This window comes from Bombina bombina, chromosome 1, assembly GCF_027579735.1.
Source record: "Bombina bombina isolate aBomBom1 chromosome 1, aBomBom1.pri, whole genome shotgun sequence".
In the NCBI taxonomy this organism is placed as follows: Eukaryota; Metazoa; Chordata; class Amphibia; order Anura; family Bombinatoridae; genus Bombina; species Bombina bombina.
In genome coordinates this window covers 59,511,013-59,535,568 of record NC_069499.1, presented here as the reverse complement: position 1 = coordinate 59,535,568, position 24,556 = coordinate 59,511,013, and the positions used below count along the sequence as shown (strand labels likewise).

Sequence of the window (24,556 nt, the reverse complement as noted above, 5' to 3'; positions counted from 1 at the left end):
TATATACACATATATACACACATATATACACATATATACACATATATATACACATATATACACATATATATATATATATATATATATATATACACATATATATACACATATATATACACATATATACACATACACACACACAGGGAGTGCAGAATTATTAGGCAAACAATATCCTCTATATAGTGTACATCCATAAGATAGCAATTATGAGAAATGTAAACTTATATTGTAAATATATATTAACATTCATGGTCATCTTGTATTATACTTGTTGTTTTAATGGATTGAATACTGATAGATCTAACTGTGATGAATCAACATTTAGGTTTGTTTTGAATTAGGTCTGTCATTTGTATATACTGAATGCTGATAGGCTCAACCTTGAGGGAGTGGCCTTTAGCCACCCCTCTCACAGGTGTTGCTAATCATAGTGATAGAAATGTGGTTCATATATAGCTAGTGTTTGAGTTACATTGTATAAGCCTGATGAAACAGCTAGCTGCTGAGAAACGCGTCGCTTGATTTTAACCTTTGTTAGTAAAGTTTAATACTTTTTTATCTCAAACACTTGCTACAGTGTATTATTTGGATCTTTATTGGTCCACTGGACCTTTGCTGATTGCCTCCTGTGGAAGCCTTGCCATAGTCTGTTGGGTGACTGTATTGATCCCTTCCTGTCTGAATAGCATCAATGGAGATGCATCACCTTTTGTGAGTATATATCTTACCACATATACTATTGCTCCTTGGTATAAGACTGTACTAAGCCATATAGGCACCTTTGTGTCTTTTTGTATTTTACAACAGATTATCCATCTTTACCCCAAGAGGTCGGTCTGCTGGGTGACTGTTATAGATCCCAGACTGCTCCCATTGCACTAACTGGAGTGCTCCCAAGATTGTGAGTTTAATTTAACACAACCTGATCGTTCAATCTCTGTGGATCAAACAATATTGGGCCATGTGGCGCATCTGTCTTTTCTCTTGTTTATAGATTACCCTCTTGGATCCAGGCCGGGTCCTCTACAGATTGCTGCCTAAACATCTCATTTCACCACCCAAAGACTTTATATTATAGTTTTTTATTTTTTTATGTTATATTGCACTTTTGTCTCTAATATTCGATAACTAGTATATTATGTGATAATATTATAAAATTTACACATTGCGTATCTTTGGTGTACACTATATATACTATATACATCATATAGCCCATTGAGTGCTATTTTTTATCCCACCATTAATATATCTATCAAATATATCTAATTATCTAGGGCGCCCCCTATCTTATAGACATTTTTGGAAGTAGTTTTTAGTTTGTTTTTAGTTTTAGCTATTTTAGGGGGATATCTGTGTGTGCAGGCAACTATTACTGTGCATAATTATTAGGCAACTTAACAAAAAACAAATATATACCCATTTCAATTATTTATTTTTACCAGTGAAACCAATATAACATCTCAACATTCACAAATATACATTTCTGACATTCAAAAACAAAACAAATCAGTGACAAATATAGCCACCTTTCTTTTGCAAGGACACTCAAAAGCCTGCCATCCATGGATTCTGTCAGTGTTTTGATCTGTTCACCATCAACATTGCGTGCAGCAGCAACCACAGCCTCCCAGACACTGTTCAGAGAGGTGTACTGTTTTCCCTCCTTGTAAATCTCACATTTGAGGATGGGCCACAGGTTCTAAATGGGGTTCAGATCAAGGAGGCCATGTCATTAGATTTTCTTCTTTTATACCCTTTCTTGCCAGCCACGCTGTGGAGTACTTGGACGCGTGTGATGGAGCATTGTCCTGCATGAAAATCATGTTTTTCTTGAAGGATGCAGACTTCTTCCTGTACCACTGCTTGAAGAAGGTGTCTTCCAGAAACTGGCAGTAGGACTGGGAGTTGAGCTTGACTCCATCCTCAACCCGAAAAGGCCCCACAAGCTCATCTTTGATGATACCAGCCCAAACCAGTACTCCACCTCCACCTTGCTGGCGTCTGAGTCGGACTGGAGCTCTCTGCCCTTTACCAATCCAGCCACGGGCCCATCCATCTGGCCCATCAAGACTCACTCTCATTTCATCAGTCCATAAAACCTTAGAAAAATCAGTCTTGAGATATTTCTTGGCCCAGTCTTGACGTTTCAGCTTGTGTGTCTTGTTCAGTGGTGGTCGTCTTTCAGCCTTTCTTACCTTGGCCATGTCTCTGAGTATTGCACACCTTGTGCTTTTGGGCACTCCAGTGATGTTGCAGCTCTGAAATATGGCCAAACTGGTGGCAAGTGGCATCTTGGCAGCTGCACGCTTGACTTTTCTCAGTTCATGGGCAGTTATTTTGCGCCTTGGTTTTTCCACACGCTTCTTGCGACCCTGTTGACTATTTTGAATGAAACGCTTGATTGTTCGATGATCACGCTTCAGAAGCTTTGCAATTTTAAGAGTGCTGCATCCCTCTGCAAGATATCTCACTATTTTTGACTTTTCTGAGCCTGTCAAGTCCTTCTTTTGACCCATTTTGCCAAAGGAAAGGAAGTTGCCTAATAATTATGCACACCTGATATAGGGTGTTGATGTCATTAGACCACACCCCTTCTCATTACAGAGATGCACATCACCTAATATGCTTAATTGGTAGTAGGCTTTCGAGCCTATACAGCTTGGAGTAAGACAACATGCATAAAGAGGATGATGTGGTCAAAATACTCATTTGCCTAATAATTCTGCACTCCCTGTATATATAGATATATATAGATAGATATAATTTTTATTTAAACTAAAGTGAATAAAGCCGACAGCTTAAGCCAGCAAACCAGACTATGCAGGGTAGGGAGGGACCAAGCAAGAACGGAGTTAGATTGAAAGCTTACAAGAGGTTTAACAGACTGTGTAAGTGCCGCTTATTGTAAATTTCCTTATGCTGACAAAATGCACATAAAATACAGCATGCATCAGGGGTTAAAAATGCTTTGAGCCGGGCGCATTATCATAGCCGCCCTGTGACCTGCCTCATTAAATCAAAATCCATTGCCTCTAAACAATTGTAAGGCAGACTCAACTCTTGTACAAAAACTTCCATCGCAGAAAAAAAAACCTGTTTAACTACTGGAGATCCTGGTCATTTTTATTATTTGTGAGACACTGTATGTTGTAAGACTTGGCTAATCAGAATAGTAAACTACCTCAATAAGAAGTGGCAATGTGTCAGACTTACAGTGACAGACTTACACAAACAAGCTGTCACTGGCTGTGAACATACACACTTGTTAAATTGCATGGCGTGTGTATAAATATATATCCTTAAACTATGAGTAATTGCTAAAGTATTTTATGTAGTATATAATTAAATTAATTGCTATAAATTATTAAAAGGTATTGTACACGTGATTTCCTAAATTGTCAGAAATTTTGATGAAGTTTTTTTTATGGCTATTGTTTCACTGCCGAACTGCTTAGCTTTAACTCTCAGCCTTTTCTCGCTTTGTCAGGTCAAGCCATACTTCACATAGAGGAAAGCAGAGCAGCAAATCAGCATTACTTACTTACTCCTTGTTATCCATGTAAATCTGTCAATAACACAGCACAAATAAATCCTTTATAGGGGGGGGGGGGCTGACACAAACAAACAATCATGTATTTGCACTATGTTGCATTGACTGCTTTGTATAGATTACATGGGGTAAGTAACTAGCAATTTCATTATCAATAAGGGACAGATTTATTCTGTTGTTAGGTACCCAGTTTGTTTGATACGAATGCTAGAAATACAATGAAAGCTGGTGTACTACATCCAAACGAGAACAATAATACTAAGTATGCACAATGGCCAAATCACCTGAGCCAGCTATATAACCTCTATTTTGTGTTTAAGTATATGTGCATGTTTGTGTGCACAAGCATGAGCGTGCGTGTGTGCGAGAGTGTGCGTATGCGAGTGTGCTTGTGTGTCCGCGAGTGTGCGTGTGTGTCCATCATTACCCCTACCCCGCATGCCCGATATCTTGGGGTCACATTTGACTCAGATCTTTCTTTCACTCCTCAAATTCAGTCCTTGGCTAAATCCTGCCGCTTCCACCTTAAAAACCATCTCTAAAATTAGACATTTCCTTACACAAGACACAACTAAGATTTTAATCCACTCTCTCATCCTTTCCCGCCTCGATTACTGCAACTCCATCCTCTCTGGTCTCCCTAGCTGCTGCCTAGCTCCTTTACAATATATAATGAATGACTCTGCCAGGCTCATCTTCCTTACATGTCGCTCTTCATCTGCTGCACCTCTCTGCCAATCCCTTCACTGGCTTTCTCTTCCCTCCAGGATTAAACACAAAATCCTCACTCTGACATACAAAGCCCTCAACTGCACTGCTCCCCCCCCTCCTATATCTCAGACCTTGTCTCCAGATACTCTCCCTACAGTCCCCTTTGCTCCACTCATGACCTCCTACTCTGCTCCTCTCGTTACCTCCTCACACTCCCGCTTACAGGACTTCTCCAGACTGGCTCCAATCTTGTGGAACTCTCTGCCTCGCTCCGCAAGACGCTCCCCTAGTTTTGAAAACTTCAAGCACTCCCTAAAGACTCTACTGTTCAGGGATGCATACAACCTACGCTAACCTTTCTTTATACCGCTTCCTCTCCTCCATTGATATCCCCTTGAACCCCCTTAGGTTATAAGCCTAAGAGCCCAGCTGTTTGTAGATCACCTTCTTAAGAGCCGACTACAACAGTGTGACTCTTGGCAGGGCCCTCTACCGTCTGATCCCTATAAATGTTTCCATGTATTCCGCCTATGTTTATAGCGCTGCGGAATCTGTTGGCAAATATGAAAAATAAAAAAAGAAAGAAGCGCACACAGTCAATGTGGAAAATATTGGAAACAAGTTTTTTTTTGCTGTTTCTCTCATACTATGTACTCTGATAAGTTACACCGGTCTGCAGCTTATTTTATTAGCAGTGCCTAGAGTCCTTGTATAATTAACAGTTACCCGCTCATCTGTCCGTCGTTCATTACATGTTTTGCCCCCCCCCCCCCAAAAAAAACTAACTCATTATTCTGAGAGCATTTTTAAATTAAATAAGGAATATTGGGGCAGAGCAAAGGAGATTATGTGCAAGAAATGTATCTTTAGGTTGTGTAAAATAAAATCTCTGGACAGAAATAGATACTAGTACATGAAAAAGAGCATAAAAAGAAATTCCAGACTTCTGGGTAACATATACAAGAGGTTTCCAATCTTTTTAACGATACTCCATACTTACTTTTTGATTACGCTCAGAGCTAGTAAACACCTTTTAGATATGTCAATAGAAATAAATCGGCCACTACAAATATCAAATGAGATTCCGCATGATGCCAGCATGACCAGGTGACCTTGGTGGTAATCACAGGTGAAAACACCCTATATATGCTGGGCAGGATGTCATTGCCCTAAAATAGACCGTCTAATCTACACATAATCCATTTGGGGTAGCACACGGTTACAATACACCGCAGGCCGCTTTATTGCACCACGTGACCGATCATTATACCATAATGTAGCTTCTGTTACACAACTCCTTTCTTTCTCACCCCATTTGCAACACACACAGTGGTAACATACGTGCAGCTGATAAAGCTGGTGTAGCCTGCGACAGGATTTAGAATAGGGTTAATATTGTATTGGATTCCAGTTATAAGTAATCATTTAAAATCAGTCCTAGCAGATTTAGTTCCTAATTTATGCTGTATGTTTATGCAAATTTAAGTCCAACAGACCAAGTGGGTATATTCATCACAAGAATATGCATTTTTCCAATATATATTCACGATTTTGTTTTTTAAATTGGAACAAAAATGTATAATCTCCATTTGAATTATTTTGTGTCAATGTTTAATAAAAAAAAATTATAAGTAAAGTTTATAGAAAAATGTGGAGCTTTCCTGACTATGTCCCTTTAAACCCAGGAGGGACATACTTTGCACAGGTGGAAGCTACTCATTTTATTACTTTTTCCTGTATTCTACTTGTTCATGTGCTAAAATATGAGTTTATAAGATTTAGGAGCATTACTCTAATATTCTTCTAAACCATTATTTACTTCTACAAAACATCTGCTGTTACCGGAGGCCAAGTCAGGGCTGCAGAATATACCTGTGCAAGACACAATTCCATACACCTGACGCCTCATTACCTGCAATGTATGTCAGTAAAATGATATACTTGACTGCCTTTAGCAATCTACCCTGTGGGCACACTACTTTCAAGTTTTTTTATACAACTCAGTGAGGGATGGGGCAATAATAGAACCAGTTATACACATACATAAGGAAGAAACAAACAGCACATTTTAAAGAATTAAGTCCTCTGCATAGATTTTATTTATATTATTTTAAAATATTCCTCCTTTACGCAGTCACTCACCTAGATTACGAGTTTTGCACTAAACAGGGTGCATGACCAACGCCAAAAGAGTTGCATTATTTCATTACAAGTTACTGAAAAGCCTCCTTGTGCGTGCGATATAGTAGCGTTATGCGCTATAACGCACAAAATCCAAGGGCTGCTTTTACGTGCTCGCTTTCCCCCGTAAACATCAATGGGGAGAGAAAAAATACTAACACCTGAAGTGCGGAATGAAAAATCTCTGTAACGCAGCCCCATTGATGCCTATGGGGGGGGGGAAAAAGTTACATTTAAACCTAACACCCTAACATAAACCCCAAGTTTAAACACCCCTAATCTGCCGTCTCCGACATTGCCGACACCTGAATAAAGTTATTAACCCCTATTCCGCCACTCCCCGACACTAATAAACGTTAACCCCAATTCAGCCGCACCCCGACACTATAATAAAGTTATTAACCCCTATTCTGCCGCTCCCCGACACTAATGTTAACCCCTATTCTGTCGCACCCCGACACTATAATAGTTATTAACCCCTAATCTGCCACTCACCGACCCTATAATAAACCTATTAACCCCTAAACCTCCGGCCTACCACATCGCCGCTACTAAATAAATCTATTAACCCCTAAACCGCCAGCCCCACCGCAAAATACTAAAACAATTAACCCCTAAACCTAACACCCCCTAACTTAAAATTACAATATAACTATCTTAAAATAAATAAAAACTTACCTGTGAAATAAAAATAAACCTAACATTAAACTATAAATTAAACTAATAAAATAAAAAAAATACTACCAATTAAAAAAAAATCGAAATTACAAATGTAAAAAAAAACTACGAATTTTTTTTTAAAAATCTAAAAAATTACAAGAAATAAAAAACACTAAGCTTAGAAAAAATAATAAACTAAATTATGAAAAATAAAAAACAATTACACCTAATCTAATATCCCTATAATAAGGAGAAGTTAAATATATTATTTGGCAATATTCATGGTGTGAATAGGGATATTACATACATTTATAAAATAACTGCATCTTAAACAAAAATTATATTTTTAAAAAAATGACATCTCAGCATATGTTTGATTTCGCCAAGAAAATAATTTGGATTGCCAAGTGTGCCACAGTGTAATGTTTTGAGAACCACTGCCCAAAATTATTTAATTGTAAACCCCAGACTACAAAAGGGGTGAATAGATAACACGCACAGACCCTTAATCATACCCTTTAATGAAAAACTAATAGAAAATGGCTCTTTTAAGGACCTCTCTCTGTGTTCGTTCCAGTTTGATAAATAATGTATATATCATTTACAGAAGACAAATCTCTAAAGAAGTTTTCAGTATTTCCTAACTCTCTAAGTAGATAAGATACTGACTGAGCGTCTTTGCATTCCATACACAGAGTTTAAAGTGACATGAAAGTAAATATTACACTGGAGATGAATAATATTAAAGAGACAGTGTATTGTTCAATGTATCTCCCCTTAATGTATTTCAAAGTATTTAATATACAGGCAGCAGAGTATAAAATGTATGATCGATTAGATTTATTTTTGTATATGAAATGGCTGTTTTTGTTCTTTAGCCTCGCAACCCATAAGAATTGGCTGAGTTTGCAGAGAAATCAGATCTCCTTATGTTATAACTTTCTGTACATACAATTGCTTCTTTATCTCATCTCTGTCTGTATACAAAAGCCCAACACTTTTTATTACTTATCTCTCCTACCTACAAGAAGCTTACTTTATGGCAACAATTTTGCAACATTATACATTTGCAAGAACACTAGATGGCAGCAATGTTTGATACCATGTAGTGCTCCAGCCCATTTACACTGCCTATGCAAAGAATACTATGAGAACAAAGCAAATATAATAGTGGTAATTTGGAAACTTATTAAAAATCGTATGGCTGACTGAGCCCTATAGAACCTATTCTATGCCACTAACAAGTCTCACTAAAATAGATACAGATGACGTATGTTACAGCTCGTCACGGCACATACACAGTTAAATAATGACCTCCAAACCTACTAATGTACATATGCACAGCACAGATAACATCCAGCATTGCATAAGCAATTCATTCATCAAAAAAAAAAAACCAAAACAACCAAGTGCAAGCTTTCAGAATTGTGTGAGAAGTTTAACCTTTTAGAGCCGTTATGACTTCTATTTCGTCCTAACCGCGCTGGGCTTTAGCACTGTTAGTACGAAATAGAACATCCTAACCATTTGGCTGTCCTGAAGCCAACGGCGCTTCATGGATGCGACCGCGGTCTGGAGGGTGTGCCTAGCGTCATAGGGACGCCCCCTGACCTGATCCCATCATTGAAATCTTGCGATCACATGCACGATCGCAGGATTTTAATGCACGATCGCGAGATTTTAATTTGTTTACATCGGAACATTGTTCCGATGTAGACAACTTAACCCTGTCATCAAAGTGTTAAAAGACCAGCAAATACAGTAGATTTGCATAGCCAACAAACACATGATAACAAGACAATTCAATAGCACTTAGTCTGAACTTTGAATTTGTCAGAAAAAAAATCTACTACTCATTTAGTTATGTCTATTTCCCCTCCTCCTGTACCATGTGACAGCCATCAGCCAATTACAAATGCATATACGTATATTCTGTGAATTCTTGCACATGCTCAGTAGGAGCCGGTGACTCAAAAAGTGTAAATATAAAAAAATAAATTAAAAAAAAAATGCACATTTTGTTAATAGAAAAGTTGTTTAAAATGACATGCTCTGACTCATGAAACTTTAATTTGGCTTGAGTGTCTCTTTAACGGACATTAAAGTCCTTTTTATTTTTATTTATGCATTAGAACTTAATTTTTTTAGCAAATCTATTGCAATGTAATGAATATGTCTTAAAAGCATTTAGATGGTTATTTTGTAGAAACAAAAAGTAAATATGCATTGTTTTGCAGTTCCAAGACCCATTTAAAAGCCTCTTGAATGTTGTTTACCTTACTTCCTTTACTGCGGTCAATTAGGGATGGATTTAAAGGGAAAGTAAACACTGAGATTGAAATATAAAATGCTCACTTTGCATAGCAAAACAAGTTAGCAACATCCTTTCATTATTTATTTTGTACCCATTTCCTGAAAAATTGAGATATTCCAATCCTGACAACAGACAGTGCACATGACAAATACACAAGCCTAACCTTGCCACAAAGCTCTTCCTAATTTGCAGTTTGTTGCCTTATTATTTCTGCTGAAGCTAAACATGAGATGTTGTTAACAGAATGACAGTCACAAGCAGTGTCTTCTGACTCCTCCAAATAAGGAAGTGGTGGGCAGATTTGACCATTGAAAATCAATTGCAGCAAAGTGTTAATCTGTTCTAATAAAGCTTAGAATCTGCACATATGGACCAATCACTGTGCAGCACATAGGAGTGTAAATATTCTTCATGCCATAGAATCCACTCCAGCCTCTTTGGTGACAGTGAAAGTCTTACAGTAAAAAATGACAGTAAAAAAAGCAAAGGGCATTGCAAAAATGCTTAATTATGGGGTAGATTTATTAAGCTTTAATTAAGCAGGTTCACATAAGTGAGCCTACTGTCTGATATTTAAGAAGCAGAAACTGCTTCTTTTGCCTCTCCGACATCTCAGGTGGTGAGATCAATACCCAGACACTGGTTTATTTGGGGCGATTGTCATTCCCAGCTATAACGTAATTAGTTGCGAAGGAGCAGTGGGCAGCTACAGTTCGCAGTGCAATGCAAGACCGCCAGAGGCCATTGCAGGTAGACAGGTTCACTACTAGCCAACCTGTCCGCCTGCAGGGATAGAAAATCTACCCCTATGTATCATTACCATTTGATAGGGAATAACATTTAAAAGTTTAATTTCCATTTAAAAAGGAGTTTATTATAAAAGGTTTTGTTTAATAAAAAAATATTGTAAAAATAAATAAATAAAAATAAATATGCATTACTGTTATTAACCTGCATTTCTTTAGATTTTTCCATACCCCTGCCTGACTGAGTGTGCATGACGCAGCGGGCACTCACTGGGCATGCAAGGCAGACAGCACCTAAAGGCAAACTCACCAAGCCAGGGATGAGGAAACATGATGAAATCATTTAAAAAACTAGACAGGAAAAAAAAAAAAAACACATCTATTTTGCATATTTCATTTTAGTTCCATTTCATTTCTTTTTTTTTTTTCATTTGAGAATTATGCATCAGCCATCCCCTATGTAGGGTACAGGTTCCAGCAGGCATCTCTCATTAGGTCATAAATCTTTTTAAAGGCAAAAATATGCGCAAAACAGAAGAGGAATTTAACATCTGATTTAAAGGACATTGCACTGTAAGACTTTCTCTTCTGTAATATGTACCCAGTTAGCCATTTTATCGCTTGATTATTTACCTTTGTAATCTAAAAACAAAATTTATGCTTACCTGATAAATTCATTTCTCCTGTAGTGTGGTCAGTCCACGGGTCATCATTACTTCTGGGATATTATCTCCTCCCCTACAGGAAGTGCAAGAGGATTCACCCAGCAGAGCTGCTATATAGCTCCTCCCCTCTACGTCACCTCCAGTCATTCGACCAAAGGACCAACGAGAAAGGAGAAGCCCAAGGGTGTAGTGGTGACTGGAGTATAATCCAAAATTTTTTTAGCCTGCCATAAAAAACAGGGCGGGCCGTGGACTGACCACACTACAGGAGAAATGAATTTATCAGGTAAGCATAAATTTTGTTTTCTCCTGTTAAGTGTGGTCAGTCCACGGGTCATCATTACTTCTGGGATACCAATACCAAAGCAAAAGTACACGGATGACGGGAGGGACAGGCAGGCTCTTTATACGGAGGGAACCACTGCCTGAAGAACCTTTCTCCCAAAAACAGCCTCCGAAGAAGCAAAAGTGTCAAATTTGTAAAATTTGGAAAAAGTATGAAGAGAAGACCAAGTTGCAGCCTTGCAAATCTGTTCAACAGAAGCCTCATTCTTAAAGGCCCAAGTGGAAGCCACAGCTCTAGTATAATGAGCTGTAATTCTTTCAGGAGGCTGCTGTCCAGCAGTCTCATAGGCTAATCGTATTATGCTACGAAGCCAAAAAGAGAGAGAGGTAGCCGAAGCTTTTTGACCTCTCCTCTGGCCAGAATAAACGACAAACAGGGAAGACGTTTGACGAAACTCCTTAGTTGCCTGTAGGTAAAATTTCAGGGCACGGACTACATCTAGATTGTGTAGCAGACGTTCCTTCTTCGAGGAAGGATTAGGACACAAGGATGGAACAACAATCTCTTGATTGATATTCCTGTTAGTGACCACCTTAGGTAGGAACCCAGGTTTATTACGCAGAACTACCTTGTCTGAATGAAAAATCAGATAAGGAGAATCACAATGTAAGGCAGATAACTCAGAGACTCTTCGAGCCGAGGAAATAGCCATTAAAAACAGAACTTTCCAAGATAACAACTTGATATCAATGGAATGAAGGGGTTCAAACGGAACACCCTGTAAAACATTAAGAACTAAGTTCAAACTCCATGGCGGAGCAACAGTTTTAAACACAGGCTTGATCCTAGCTAAAGCCTGACAAAAAGCTTGAACGTCTGGAACTTCTGACAGACGTTTGTGTAAAAGAATGGACAGAGCTGAAATCTGTCCTTTTAAAGAACTAGCGGATAACCCCTTTTCTAAACCCTCTTGTAGAAAAGACAATATCCTTGGAATCCTAACCTTACTCCATGAGTAACTCTTGGATTCGCACCAATTTAAGTATTTACGCCATATTTTATGGTAAATCCTTCTGGTAACAGGCTTCCTAGCCTGTATTAAGGTATCAATAACTGGCTCAGAAAACCCACGTTTTGATAAAATCAAGCGTTCAATTTCCAAGCAGTCAGCTTCAGAGAAGTTAGATTTTGATGTTTGAATGGACCCTGGATCAGAACGTCCTGTTTCAGAGGTAGAGACCAAGGCGGACAGGATGACATGTCCACTAGATCTGCATACCAAGTCCTGCGTGGCCATGCAGGTGCTATTAGAATCACTGATGCTCTCTCCTGTTTGATTCTGGCAATCAATCGAGGAAGCATCGGGAAGGGTGGAAACACATAAGCCATCCCGAAGGTCCAAGGTGCTGTCAAAGCATCTATCAGAACCGCTCCAGGATCCCTGGATCTGGACCCGTAGTGAGGAAGCTTGGCGTTCTGACGAGACGCCATGAGATCTATCTCTGGTTTGCCCCAGCGTCGAAGTATCTGGGCAAAGACCTCCGGATGAAGTTCCCACTCCCCCGGATGAAAAGTCTGACGACTTAAGAAATCCGCCTCCCAGTTCTCCACTCCCGGGATGTGGATTGCAGACAGGTGGCAAGAGTGAGACTCTGCCCAGCGAATTATCTTTGATACTTCCATCATTGCTAGGGAGCTTCTTGTCCCTCCCTGATGGTTGATGTAAGCTACAGTCGTGATGTTGTCCGACTGAAACCTGATGAACCCCTGAGTTGTTAACTGGGGCCAAGCCAGAAGGGCATTGAGAACTGCTCTCAATTCCAGAATGTTTATTGGAAGAAGACTCTCCTCCTGATTCCATAGTCCCTGAGCCTTCAGAGAATTCCAGACAGCGCCCCAACCTAGTAGGCTGGCGTCTGTTGTTACAATTGTCCAGTCTGGCCTGCTGAATGGCATCCCCCTGGACAGGTGTGGCCGATAAAGCCACCATAGAAGAGAATTTCTGGTCTCTTGATTCAGATTTAGAGTGGGGGACAAATCTGAGTAATCCCCATTCCACTGACTTAGCATGCACAATTGCAGCGGTCTGAGATGTAGGCGTGCAAAAGGTACTACGTCCATTGCCGCTACCATTAAGCCGATCACCTCCATGCATTGAGCTACCTTCCATCCATGCGACCTTAGAAATGCCAGTACTAACTCTGTATGAGACTTGGCAGTTTGAAAGCTTGAAGCTTGTATCAGAATGTCGTCTAGGTAAGGAGCTACCGAAATTCCTCGCGGTCTTAGTACCGCCAGAAGAGTACCCAGAACCTTTGTGAAGATTCTTGGAGCCGTAGCCAGTCCGAATGGAAGAGCTACAAACTGGTAATGCCTGTCTAGAAAGGCAAACCTTAGATACCGGTAATGATTTCTGTGAATCGGTATGTGAAGGTAAGCATCCTTTAAATCCACTGTGGTCATGTACTGACCCTCTTGGATCATGGGCAAAATTGTTCGAATCGTTTCCATCTTGAACGATGGAACTCTTAGGAATTTGTTTAGGATCTTTAAATCCAAGATTGGCCTGAAAGTTCCCTCTTTTTTGGGAACCACAAACAGATTTGAGTAAAACCCTTGTCCTTGTTCCGACCGCGGAACTGGATGGATCACTCCCATTAATAAAAGATCTTGTACGCAGCGTAGCAACGCTTCTTTCTTTATTTGGTTTGTTGATAACCTTGACAGATGAAATCTCCCTCTTGGGGGAGAGGATTTGAAGTCCAGAAGGTATCCCTGAGATATGATCTCTAACGCCCAGGGATCCTGAACATCTCTTGCCCAAGCCTGGGCGAAGAGAGAAAGTCTGCCCCCTACTAGATCCGGTCCCGGATCGGGGGCCCTCGATTCATGCTGTCTTAGGGGCAGCAGCAGGTTTCCTGGCCTGCTTTCCCTTGTTCCAGGACTGGTTAGGTTTCCAGCCTTGTCTGTAGCGAGCAACAGCTCCTTCCTGTTTTGGTGCAGAGGAGGTTGATGCTGTTCCTGCTTTGAAATTACGAAAGGAACGGAAATTAGACTGTCTAGCCCTAGGTTTGGCTTTGTCCTGAGGCAGGGCATGGCCTTTACCTCCTGTAATGTCAGCGATAATCTCCTTCAACCCGGGCCCGAACAAGGTTTGCCCTTTGAAAGGTATATTAAGCAATTTAGATTTAGAAGTAACATCAGCTGACCAGGATTTTAGCCACAGTGCTCTGCGTGCCTGAATGGCAAATCCGGAATTCTTAGCCGTAAGTTTAGTTAAATGTACTACGGCATCTGAAATAAATGAGTTAGCTAACTTAAGGGCTTTAAGTTTGTCTGTAATCTCATCTAGTGTAGATGATTGAAGTGTCTCTTCCAGAGACTCAAACCAAAATGCTGCTGCAGCCGTGACAGGTGCAATACATGCAAGAGGTTGCAATATAAAACCTTGTTGAACAAACATTTTCTTAAGGTAACCCTCTAATTTTTTATCCATTGGATCTGAAAAGGCACAGCTATCCTCCACCGGGATAGTGGTACGCTTAGCTAAAGTAGAAACTGCTCCCTCCACCTTAGGGACCGTTTGCCATAAGTCCCGTGTGGTGGCGTCTATTGGAAACATTTTTCTAAATATCGGAGGGGGTGAGAACGGTACACCGGGCCTATCCCACTCCTTAGTAACAATTTCAGTAAGTCTCTTAGGTATAGGAAAAACATCAGTACTCGCCGGTACCGCAAAATATTTATCCAACCTACACATTTTCTCTGGTATTGCAACTGTGTTACAATCATTCAGAGCCGCTAACACCTCCCCTAGTAATACACAGAGGTTTTCCAGCTTAAATTTAAAATTTGAAATATCTGAATCCAATCTATTTGGATCAGAACCGTCACCCACAGAATGAAGTTCTCCGTCCTCATGTTCTGCCGCCTGTGACGCAGTGTCTGACATGGCCCTAATGTTATCAGCGCACTCTGTTCTCACCCCAGAGTGATCACGCTTGCCTCTAAGTTCTGGTAATTTAGCCAAAACTTCAGTCATAACAGTAGCCATATCCTGTAATGTGATTTGAAATGGCCGCCCAGATGTACTCGGCGCTACAATATCACGCACCTCCCGAGCGGGAGATGTAGGTACTGACACGTGAGGCGAGTTAGTCGGCATAACTCTCCCCTCGTTGTCTGGTGAAATATGTTCAATTTGTACAGATTGACTTTTATTTAAAGTAGCATCAATACAGTTAGTACATAAACTTCTATTGGGCTCCACTTTGGCATTAGCACATATAGCACATGTATCTTCCTCTGAATCAGACATGTTTAACACACTAGCAATTAACTAGCAACTTGGAAATGCTTTTCAAGTAATTTACAATAATATGAAAACGAACTGTGCCTATAAGAAGCACAGAAAAAATTATGACAGTTGAAAATAATTAAGTTATAGCATCAATCACTGTCAGAAATATACAATTTTAGCAAAGGATTGTTCCCCTCAGCAAATGATAACTAACCCAGGCAGCAGAAAAAAATACACAAATAAACGTGTTTTTTTTTTATCACAGTCAACTACAGTCTTCACAGCTCTGCTGTGATGATTACCTCCCTCAAAAAAGGCTTTGGAGATCCCTGAGTTCTGTAGAGATGAACCGGATCATGCAGGAAGAAAATGAACCTCTGACTGAGTTTTTTGATGCGTAGTAAAAGCGCCAAAAATGGCCCCTCCCCCTCACACATAACAGTGAGAGAGATCAGTGAACTGCTTTAATTTAAACAAAAACTATTGCCAAGTGGAAAAAACAGTGCCCAAAACATTTTTTCACCCAGTACCTCAGAGAAATAAACGTTTTTACATGCCAGCAAAAAAACGTTTAACCTCAATAAATTAATTGTTATTTAAAACCTATTGCAAGTCCCTGCAAATTAGGTTAAGACTATGCATACAGTATATATCCAGTGAAGTACCATTCCCCAGCATACTGAAGTGTAAAATATACATACATGACAGCCTAATACCAGCTACATCTACTGCATTTAAGGCTGAGTTTACATTATAACGGTATGGCAGGATTTTCTCATCAATTCCATGTCAGAAAATAACAAACTGCTACATACCTCTTTGCAGATTAATCTGCCCGCTGTCCCCTGATCTGAAGTTTACCTCTCCTCAGATGGCCGAGAAACAGCAATATGATCTTAACTACTCCGGCTAAAATCATAGAAAAAACTCCGGTAGATTCTTCTTCAAATTCTACCAGAGAATGAATAACACACTCCGGTGCTATTATAAAATAACAAACTTTTGATTGAAGTTAATAAACTAATTAAATCACCACAGTCCTCTCACACATCCTATCTATTCGTTGGGTGCAAGAGAATGACTGGGGGTGACGTAGAGGGGAGGAGCTATATAGCAGCTCTGCTGGGTGAATCCTCTTGCACTTCCTGTAGGGGAGGAGATAATATCCCAGAAGTAATGATGACCCGTGGACTGACCACACTTAACAGGAGAAATAGCTGCTTTTGCAATACTGAAACAGCCACCTATATTGAAATATTGGCCACAGAAAAGCTATGTATGTTTCCCTGGGTGCACTGTAACCACATTGGGACTGTAATATAAACTGTTTAAATGAATTGCAAAAGAAAAAATGTAGGTTCATTTCCAGACAGAGAAAGTCATTTTAAAAAGTTTTTAATTTAATTCTATTACCAAATGTTCTTTGTTTTCTTGTTATCCTTTATTGGAAAAACAGAGATGTAAGCTTAGGAGCGAGCACAGGTCTTCAGCATTATATGGCAATAGTTTTGCAACAATGTTATATATTAGCAAGAGCACTAGATTGCAGCTCTATATCCGGTCATGTAGTGCCCCAGAAATGTGCACGCTACCCATCTAGATCTCTCTTCAACAAAGAATAACATGAGAGCGACACAGATTTAATAATACAAGTGAATTGGAAACTTTTTAAAAATTGTATTTTCTATCTGAATCATGAAAGAAAAAAAACAGAGGGTTTCATGTCCCTTTAACCTTCTAGGAATTTAACCAATGCAGTTCTGTATGGCAAGTTTAAGAATCATTCAATTAAATAGTAAAAATCTAGGGTTGGATAATTCATTCTACAGAGATGAGTTTATTACGCTCTGATATACAAAGATTATTTTATAGATACAATTAGAAATAACCTCATGACTGAAATGAGATCTTCTTCAAAGCAAGGACACAATATTTCATATTTGCTATTAGGCACAAACCACTGTAGAAGCTGAATGGACAAACATAAGTCAGTATTCTCCTCAGGACCTATTTAAATGGACAGTCTACACCTAACTCATCTTAAAGGGACACTGAACCCAAAAAAAAATATTTCGCGATTCAGAAAGAGCAGGCAATTATAATCAACTTTCTAATTTACTCCTATTATCAATTATTCTTTTTTCTGTTGCTATCTATTTTGAAAAGAAGGCATCTAAGCTAAGGAGCCAGCCAATTTTGGTTCAGAACACTGTAAAGCACTTTTTTATTGGTGGGTGAATTTGTCCACTAATCAGCAAGAACAACCCAGGTTGTTCACCAAAAATGGGCCGACATCTAAACTTACATTCTTGCTTGTCAAATAAAGATACCAAGAGAATGAAGAAAATTTGATAATGGAAGTAAATTAGAAAGTTTCTTACAACTGTATGCTCTATCTGAATCATGAAAGAAAAAAATTGGGTTCAGTGTCCCTTTAAAGTCTTACCTTAAATTAAGCTGCAATTAGCCCCCTGCACCTTTGCTATATCATGCAGCAGGAACAGTAAAAAGTTATTATAAAATTAATATTGTTTCTGGACAGTTTGAAATGGCTGCCAAGCTCCACCCACCAATGACATCACAATCTGGGCTGTATCTAGGCACTCTGCTGAATAGCAATGACAGTATGTTCAATCCAACTAGTGAGCCTTTTGTTATTGGATGCCATATGCAGCCCAGATCGTGATGTCATCAGTGGGTGGAGCTTGGCAGCCATTTCAAACTGGCCAAAAACAATATTCATTTCAAAATAACTGTTTTACTGTTCCTGTTGCATGATATAGAAAGGGTGCATGAAGTTATTTGCAGCTTAATCTAAGGTAAGACTTTAAGATAACTAAGGTGTAGACTGTCCCTTTAATGGGCACACCACCCGTCTAAAATTTAAGCCAATATTAAGCTAAAATTTGCTAATATTACATTTTCTCAATGTTTGTGGAACAAATTATCATTAAATCAAATTAACTAATTATGCAACTATTGCTTTTGATAGCTTAAAGTAACATTTATGAAATGTAATATTGCCAAATATTACTGTAAGTATGGGATAACCCCTTGTGCAGACATTGAAGTCAGCTCAGGACTGGCAATGCACTACTGGTCTGGAGCTGAACATGGCAGCATATGTGCGTAGCCCCTGATAATTGGTTGTGTTTATCGCTGGAGCAATGCACATGACGACATTTTATCATTGTTCTTTTAAGGATCTTTATATTCACCTTGGGGTCAGCACTCGGCTATCTACTACTAAAGAACACACTTTATGCACAGGTGAGCTAAGGAAATCACCAAAGCAAAATCTGTAGAATATGCCAGATTAAAGGGACAGTCTACAATATAAATTTTATTGTTTTAAAAAAAATAGATAATCCCTTTACCATTCCCCAGTTTTGCATAAAAAACACAGTTATATTAATATACTTTTTACCTCTGTGATTAGCTTGTAGTTAAGCATCTTCTGACAACCCCCTGATCACATGACTAACTATTATCTATTGACTAGTTTTAGTACCGTGTTGTGCTAAATCCTAAATAACTTCCCGGGCATCTATATGGCCCACATGAACCAACAGTCTCCTGTTGTGAAAAGCAAATACAAAAGCATATGATTAAGAGGCTGTCTATAGAGCCTTTGAAACAGGCAGAAATTTAGAGGTTTGAATGTTATAAAGTATATTAATATAACAATGTTGGTTGTGCAAAGCTGGGGCATGGGTAGTAAAGGCGTTATCTTTTTTTTTTTTTAAACAATAACAATTTTAGTGTAGAGTCTGTCCCTTTAAATGCACAACCGGGAAACAGACAGTAACACAGCAGGGGAGGTGGGAAAAAAAACACAACGAACTCCAATTCTTTACATTGAAACTTTTTCCAAATAAAAACTATAAGGAATAAACAACACTGTTTTTCCTTTTAACCATAGTATTAATAACCCCAGACACGGTTTACTTATACAAACATCATAAAAGGTGAAATGGAAAAAAAAGTCATCAGATGACAAGAGATAAAAAAAAACAATAAAAGGTTTAACACTAAGCAAACGAAAGGAACATTAAAGGGACAGTCTACCATAGAATTGTTATTGTTTTAAAAGATAGATAATCCCTTTATTACTCATTCCCCAGTTTTGCTTAACCAACACAGTTATATTTATATACTTTTTACCTCTGTGATTACCTTGTATCTAGGAACCTTCTTCCAGCCCCCTGATCACATGACTGTGACTGTTTATTATCTATTGTCTTAAATTTAGCATTGTTTTGTGCTAGATCTTAAATAACCCCCTGTGCCTGAACACAGTGTTATCTATATGGCCCACGTGTACTTTCTGTCTCTTTGTGTTGAAAAGAGATTTAAAAAGCATGTGATAAGAGGCAGCCCTCAAAGGCTTAGAAATTAGCATATGAGCCTACCTAGGTTTAGTTTAAACTAAGAATACCAAGAGAAAAAAGCAAATTTGATGATAAAAATAAATTGGAAAGTCGATTAAAATTAAAAGTCCTATCTAAATAATGAAAGTTTAATTTATACTTGACTGTCCCTTTATATAAACTCAAAAACATACTGTGCATTTCAATGGATTTGATTGGTTGAAAGGAACACAACCCATACAGAAAAAGGTTTTTTTCTTCCTTAGCATGGGAGAATTCATTTTTAAACGGGCAGACATCGTCTTTAATGTAAAACAAAGAAAACAATTACTTTAAAGGGGCTGTGTACTCAAAATATTTAGATCATGTAAATTAAAGAGCACCAGTTACACATCATAAGGTTTTATTTTAACTTTTTTAATGTGTACATTTTTGTACAGTAGATACCTAAATATCTATTGCTGAATGGTGATTGGGACAACACCCACATAAAAATGATGATTTTTTTTCCTGTTATTTTTTTTAATCTAAATTGAAGATTAATCATCTATATGCAAGTTTGATTACATTTTTATTATCCTATGTCGGAATAGTGGTAAGGTCGCCAGATGTCCAATATTCAACCGGACAGTACAGTATTTTAATAGGCTGCCCAGTAAAATATTTACAAAAATACTGGTTACTAGATGGACACTTTCCAGGCCCTGAGTGTTAGCTAAATGTAAAAGGCTTCCTGTGCATGAACAGATTATAAATATGGAGTGAGGGGGAAGTCAAAGGGGTCAAATCACTTCTGTTTATGCGAGTCAGCCAAAGAGGTGAAACTACTTATGTGTAGGTTACTGGCATCTAAAGGGTAAAATGACTGCTGAGTTGTGAAAAATATACATGGCAGTATCAAGAGTGTGGGATAAGGTAGCGTTTTATCCTGGAGAGGTCCTTGTGTGCGTGTGACACAACCTACCATCATGCCGAGCCACTGACAGATTGTCTAATATTTTTGCAGAGGACTTTTATAAGCATATATTTCCATTAAGGTTCACAGATCCAAAGCACATTTTGTCATGATCTGAAATAACTTAGTTCCAAGTGTCAAAAAGTATTATTGACATACTGTGGTTGAGGGTAAAAATTCTAATTCTAGTGCAAAAATTCTAAAATGTTAAAAAGGGACAAAAAAAAAAAAACCTGCAAAAAAGAAAATGCTCTAATATGTTAAACACATAGCTAAAGTCAGTGCCAAAGCAGCAATGCACTACTGCGAGCTAGCGGAACACATCTGGTGAGCTAGAGACAAGACATTTGTGTGCAGCCACCAATCACCAGCTTGCTCCCAGTAGTGCATTTCTACTGCTGAAGAGCATATACATATGATTTTCAACAAAGGATACTTAATAAACAAAGTAAAATATACAACATACGTAAATGTAAAATCATTTTAAAAGTTCACTCTCTGTCTAAATGACTAAAGTCTAATTTGCACTTTCGTGCCTCAGTTTACCGTGTCAACCAGACACCAGAGGGTAAGAATATTCCGAACTGTTCATGATATAATCTATAGTAGATTCCTAATGTCTGTATACAAAGTCCCTTATCAGGCTCCTCAATATTTTTGCTGACGCATTTCACATATATTTGTCACCCACTATTGCATAGTATTGTCACATTATCTCATTGAATTACATGGATTCCTTGCGCCGTCTGATAAATAAAATTAAATACAAAAGTAACTGACTAAAAGGCTAGGAAAATAAATGACTAAAGCTTTGACTTGCAAATTTATAGAGTTGATTCACACTGGGTCATGACAGCAGCTCTAGGCTGCTTGCTAAAACAACAACACACATTACTGATATCTACTAAAAATGTCATAAAGCATCTAATACCCAAGCAGATATAAACCTGTATACAGACATATAATATTTTACACTATATAAAACAAGCGCCAGGCAGAATATTGGCGTTTGTATATAGATTTATATTTAAAATTAAGACAGAAATACTATTTTAGGAACCAAGGCTACATGTTTTGTGAATCAACCGGAATAAGATCCAATAGCCTCAGAAATAAGATTCAAATGGAAATTTGCAAAAACTAAAGATGCAAAAAAAGTGAAATGCGTCAAGCAACACCTAATATAAAGAAATGCGTCATTGTCTGCGTATAGCGTCTATTCCCTAGGAGCGTGCGCCTACCTTTTTCAGAACGTTGCGCTGCTTTGTCGTGTTGTACTTTGTACCAAATCTTTCCCGTGATTGGGATTTCGGTTTGTTTATAAGATTTTTCAGAATCATGATCAATAAATTCTTCATGTGTAGCTCTGTGTATATTGCTGCTCATACAGTTCAGATGCAAACGTCCCGCTAGAATACAAAGCTTCAATAACCAAAATAATAGGAACCTGCTGAAATGTCCGAGCCTGGAATGTATTAACTGATGTAGCTAGGAACACTGATAAAGCGCACAGGAGACATAAACCATACCACAGACGTGACAGCTGTGTGATATGGTGGATTGTGCTCGCCTAATTAGGAAAACAAGCACTGAGCGAGAGAGTTGTTTTGTAACAGAATTCTCTGGCCTTATGAAGGCATGAGGGGAAAAGCAAACACCTCAGAGTTTTGTTTTTGTGGGGACATAAAACAAACAAATTTTAAACAACTTTCCAATTTACTTCTATTATCACATGTGTTTCATTCTCTTGGTGTTTGTTAAAAGGAGCAGCAATTCACTACAGGGAGCTAGCTGAATACATCAAATGAGCCAATGACAAGAGCATATATGTGCAGCCACCAATCATCTGCTAGCTCCCAGTAGATTGCTGCTGCTGCTAGGTCTGCCTAGGTATGCTTTTAAACAAAGGGTGCCAAGAGAACAAATATTAAATAATAGAAATAAATTGGAAATTGGTTTAAAATTGCACTCTCTGAATTCCGAAAGTTTAATTTTGACTTTACAATTTCTTTAAAATGTTTGTTTGAGGGGAGTGATTTAAAGGGATACGTCACGCAAAACTAAACTTTCACAATTCAAACAAGTGTGCAATTGTAAGAGACATTTCAATGTATTGTGTTCTCTTGGTTACCTCTGTTGAAAAGCATACCTAGGTAGTAGGCTCATGAGCAGCAAGCAGAACAGGAAGCTAGCTGGCGATTGGTGGTAACACACACATATGAGTTTTGTCATTGGCTCACAGATGTATTCAGCAAGTTCCCAGGAGTGCATTGAAAAATAATAATAATAATAATATGCTTTAACACAGAGTATTTTCTTTTTGTACTATTATGTCCCTAAAGAAATACACACAGCATTTGAGTATTCTGCATAGAATCCTAAATTTTGAAGCTGGTGTAATTATGGGTATATAATTCATTGAGCGGGAAGATTAAGAGTTGTGTATACAAACTCATTAAAAAGGTCCCAATCTTCTAAAACGCTTATTAAAATCTCATTTTAATATGTAATGAGTAATCTAAACCCAGATTATACAATAATAATGTGAACAAATTTAGTTACAGGTTTTAATTCTACGTTTTGGCAGCAGGTGCACGCAAGCTTTTCATGTGACACATTTTGGCAGCAGGTGCACACAAGCTTTTCATGTGTGACACATTTTTTTCCTTGGCTACGTATTCGTTTGCAGTAGTTTTTGACTTGCAAATTTATAGAGTTGATTCACACTGGGTCATGACAGCAGCAGATAGGTTTGCTGAATATCTTGTTTGACGGCATTTATTAGAAGTAGATTTAATTCATACTTCTAACTAATTTGGATAAAAATGTATATACTGAGGAGATTTCTGACCAAAACAAATGTATCTAAAAGGCATAGGATACAATACTAACAAACTTATGACAGGTGGACTGCATAAAGTAAAGTTCTGAGTGTCATATTAAACATAAAGTACTGTACCCATTTGCATTGGTATGCCAGCCCCCATCACTGTAAATCTGGGGGACCACAAACCCCCTTCACTGTAAATCTGGGGGACCACAAACTACATGGCATAGAACCTGCACCATAAATTGTAATCACAACATGCTCCTAAAGCTCTGTTTTTTTGTTTTGTTTTTTAAATATCTATTTTAAAGTTTTAACAAATTAGATGCCAGAAGTAAAATTTTAGGATTCATGGTTCCTGGGATTATGAGTCCCCTATATCAATACAGAAAGTGCTCTGCCAGGAACGAACAGAAGCTCAGTAGCTTGTTCTATGGCCGGTTACCACCTAGGAGTACTTCTTTTAGCCCAATTGTGCTTTTCACAGAGGAAATCTAAGTCTGATCCCACCTAACAAGGTCAGTCCAGCCACAAAATACCAGGCAATTCCTCTGTAAACAAGGGAAATGGCAACCCCAGACAAAAAAGTTTTGGCCTCGTCAGTGAAGTGCAACCATAGCACTACAGGCACATTGGGCTTCCCCCATAACACTTAAAGGGATAATCTACTTAAAATTAAACTTTCATGATTCAGATAGAGCAGGCAATTTTAAGCAAATTTCTCATTTACTCCTATTATTCATTTTTTTTTTGTTCTCTTGGCATCTTTATTTGAAAAAGCGGTAATGTTATCTTAGGAGCCAGCCCATTATTGGTTCAGAACCTGGGTAAGGCTTGCTGATTGGTGTCTAAATGTAGCCGCCTATCAGCAAGTGCTACCCAGGTGCTGAACCAAAAATGGGCCGGCTTCTAAACTTATATTCAAGCTTTTTCAAATAAAGATATCATGAGAACGAAGAAAAATTGATAATATTTTAATCAAGTAAATTAT

At 38.4% G+C, this 24,556-nt stretch overlaps 1 protein-coding gene across 6 annotated transcripts in view; it reads right to left on the bottom strand.

The window, feature by feature from the left end:
• PPP1R13B (protein phosphatase 1 regulatory subunit 13B) overlaps positions 1 to 24,556 on the bottom strand; it is a 271,782-nt gene that overhangs the window by 224,231 nt on the left and 22,995 nt on the right. The gene's annotated exons all lie outside the window — the stretch shown is intronic.